This window comes from Oncorhynchus clarkii, unplaced genomic scaffold, assembly GCF_045791955.1.
Source record: "Oncorhynchus clarkii lewisi isolate Uvic-CL-2024 unplaced genomic scaffold, UVic_Ocla_1.0 unplaced_contig_13468_pilon_pilon, whole genome shotgun sequence".
Taxonomy (NCBI): Eukaryota; Metazoa; Chordata; class Actinopteri; order Salmoniformes; family Salmonidae; genus Oncorhynchus; species Oncorhynchus clarkii.
The window spans coordinates 397720-401920 of NW_027257940.1; positions in this window are offsets into that span (position 1 = coordinate 397720).

A 4201-nucleotide genomic window follows, 5' to 3' on the forward strand; every position below is an offset into this window, starting at 1 on the left:
AGAGGGAGGAGAAGAGAGGAGAGGAGGGGTGACAGAGGGAAGAGGAGAGAGGAGAGGAGGGATGACAGAGGGAAGAGAGGGAAGAGAGGAGGGATGACAGATGGAGGAGAGGACGGATGACAGATGGAGGAGAGGACGGATGACAGATATATGATGTATTCCCGGCTTGTCCCTTGCCTAGAGGAGGTTGGGCCTTCCACACACATTAGGTGTGTGTGTGCGTGTGTGTGTGTGTGTGTGTGTGCGTGCGTGCGTGCGTGCGGATAATATATTCACCCTGACTAAAGGTCAAATAGGAGAAGATCTCTGTCCCTCTGTCCAACAGGGAGATGAGGGATGTCTCTGTCCCTCTGCCCAACAGGGAGATGAGGATTGTCTCTGTCCCTCTGTCCAACATGGAGATGAGGGATGTCTCTGTCCCTCTGTCCAACAGGGAGATGAGGATTGTCTCTGTCCCTCTGCCCAACAGGGAGATAAGGATTGTCTCTGTCCCTCTGCCCAACAGGGAGATGAGGATTGTCTCTGTCCCTCTGCCCAACAGGGAGATGAGGATTGTCTCTGTCCCTCTGCCCAACAGGGAGATGAGGATTGTCTCTGTCCCTCTGCGGGTTGTCTCTGGGCCAACAGCGAGACACTACCATTATCTGAGTAATCCACCAACTTCCACATAGATTAAACAGGGAAACGTAGAGGAGGATATTGTGGTTGTAAAAACAGCTGTGTACCTTCAGCACAGACACACCAAAGTGTAAGATCATCCCTCTGTCAATCATCCCTCTGTCATTCATCCCTCTGTCAATCATCCCTCTGTCAATCATCCCTCTGTCAATCACACAACACAGCCCTCATCCAGGGGAAACAGGAGAGACACAATCATCCCTATGTCAAATCACACAACACAGCCCTCATCCAGGGGAAACAGGAGAGCCACAATCATCCCTCTGTCAACCACTCCTGAGCCAGAGACACAATCATCCCTCTGTCAATCACACAACACAGCCCTCATCCAAGGGAAACAGCAGAGACACAATCATCCCTCTGTCAATCACACAACACAGCCCTCATCCAGTGGAAACAGCAGAGACACAATCATCCCTCTGTCAAATCACACAACACAGCCCTCATCCAGGGGAAACAGGAGAGCCACAATCATCCCTCTGTCAACCACTCCTGAGCCAGAGACACAATCATCCCTCTGTCAATCACACAACACAGCCCTCATCCAGGGGAAACAGACACAATCATCCCTCTGTCAACCACTCCTGAGCCAGAGACACAATCATCCCTCTGTCAATCACACAACACAGCCCTCATCCAAGGGAAACAGCAGAGACACAATCATCCCTCTGTCAATGACTCCTGAGCCAGAGGATTTAGGTGAGAGGACGCATGCCAGACAGGCAGGGGGTGAGCAACAACTCTTCCAATTGGTAGGCTATTTATAGTCTTGGAGGGAAGATGAGTTAGTGTACCTGTGTGTGTGTGTGTGTGTGTGTGTGTGTGTGTGTGTGTGTGTGTGTGTGTGTGTGTGTGTGTGTGTGTGTGTCTAGTTATCCATGGGCGAGGGGGCATGGCTGAGTCATGATGTAACTCCTATGTATGTATGGCAAGCTGTGTGTGTGTGTGTGTGTGTGTGTGTGTGTGTGTGTGTGTGTGTGTGTGTGTCTAGTTATCCATGGGCGAGGGGGCATGGCTGAGTCATAATGTAACTCCTATGTACGTATGGCGAGCTGTGTGTGTGTGTGTGTGTGTGTGTGTGTGTGTGTGTGTGTGTGTGTCTAGTTATCCATGGACAAGGGGGCATGGCTGAGTCATGATGTAATTCCTATGTACGTATGACGAGCTGTGTGTGTGTGTGTGTGTGTGTGTCATCAGCCATACATCAACAAACTGATTCAATTACGCACAGTGAATATATAGAGTATTATGGTATGTTTCCAGTGAATATATAGAGTATTATGGTATGTTTCCAGTGAATATATAGAGTATTATGGTATGTTTCCAGTGAATATATAGAGTATTATGATGTGTGTTTCCAGTGAATATAGAGTATTATGGTGTGTTTCCAGTGAATATATAGAGTATTATGGTATGTTTCCAGTGAATATATAGAGTATTATGATGTGTGTTTCCAGTGAATATATAGAGTATTATGGTATGTTTCCAGTGAATATATAGAGTATTATGATGTGTGTTTCCAGTGAATATATAGAGTATTATGGTGTGTTTCCAGTGAATATATAGAGTATTATGATGTGTGTTTCCAGTGAATATATAGAGTATTATGGTATGTTTCCAGTGAATATATAGAGTATTATGGCGTGTGTTTCCAGTGAATATATAGAGTATTATGGTATGTTTCCAATGAATACTAGAATACTCCTCAATACCTGACTGGTATTATCAGTCTCCTCAATACCTGACTGGTATTATCAGTCTCCTCAATACCTGACTGGTATTATCAGTCTCCTCAATGCCTGACTGGTATTATCAGTCTCCTCAATACCTGACTGGTATTATCAGTCTCCTCAATACCTGACTGGTATTATCAGTCTCCTCAATACCTGACTCGTATTATCAGTCTCCTCAATACCTGACTGGTATTATCAGTCTCCTCAATACCTGACTGGTATTATCAGTCTCCTCAATACCTGACTGGTATTATCAGTCTCCTCAATGCCTGACTGGTATTATCAGTCTCCTCAATACCTGACTGGTATTATCAGTCTCCTCAATACCTGACTGCTATTATCAGTCTCCTCAATACCTTACTGGTATTATCAGTCTCCTCAATACCTGACTGGTGTTATCATTGCTTCAGTCTCCTCAATACCTGACTGGTATTATCATTGCTTCAGTCTCCTCAATACCTGACTGGTATTATCATTGCTAATGCAACCTGGCCTACACACCGGCTTCAGAGCCGTAGATCACACCCACTGAAAGACACTTCATCAGAGAGAGACAGAGACAGATGGCATGCATCCCCAAATGACACCCTGTTCCCTACCTAGTGCACTACTACAGTGCACTACCTTAGACCAGGCCTCAGCAGTGCACTACCTTAGACCAGGCCTCAGCAGTGCACTACCTTAGACCAGGCCTCAGCAGTGCACTACCTTAGACCAGGCCTCAGCAGTGCGCTATGTAATAGTGGTGCCATTGGGAATACAGTCCTGGTCAGATGTTTATTGTTTATTTATTTTATTTCACCTTTATTTAACTCGGCAAGTCAGTTAACAACAAATTCTTATATTTTCAATGACGGCCGAGGAACAGTGGGTTTAACTGCCTTGTTCAGGGGAACAGTGGGTTAACTGTCTTGTTCAGGGGAACAGTGGGTTTAACTGTCTTGTTCAGGGGAACAGTGGGTTTAACTGCCTTGTTCAGGGGAACAGTGGGGTTAACTGCCTTCTTCAGGGGAACAGTGGGTTTAACTGCCTTGTTCAGGGGAACAGTGGGGTTTAACTGCCTTGTTCAGGGGAACAGTGGGTTTAACTGCCTTGTTCAGGGGAACAGTGGGGTTAACTGCCTTCTTCAGGGGAACAGTGGGTTTAACTGCCTTGTTCAGGGGAACAGTGGGTTAACTGCCTTGTTCAGGGGAACAGTGGGGTTTAACTGCCTTGTTCAGGGGAACAGTGGGTTAACTGTCTTCTTCAGGGGAACAGTGGGTTAACTGCCTTGTTCAGGGGAACAGTGGGTTAACTGCCTTCTTCAGGGGAACAGTGGGTTTAACTGCCTTGTTCAGGGGAACAGTGGGTTAACTGCCTTGTTCAGGGGAACAGTGGGTTAACTGCCTTGTTCAGGGGAACAGTGGGTTAACTGCCTTGTTCAGGGGAACAGTGGGTTAACTTCCTTGTTCAGGGGAACAGTAGGTTAACTGTCTTGTTCAGGGGAACAGTGGGTTAACTGTCTTGTTCAGGGGAACAGTGGGTTAACTGCCTTGTTCAGGGGAACAGTGGGTTAACTGCCTTGTTGAGGGGAACAGTGGGATAACTGCCTTGTTCAGGGGAACAGTGGGTTAACTGCCTTGTTCAGGGAACAGTGGGTTAACTGCCTTGTTCAGGGAAACAGTGGGTTAACTGCCTTGTTCAGGGGAACAGTGGGTTAACTGCCTTGTTCAGGGGAACAGTGGGTTAACTGCCTTGTTCAGGGGAACAGTGGGTTAACTGCCTTGTTCAGGGGAACAGTGGGTTGACTG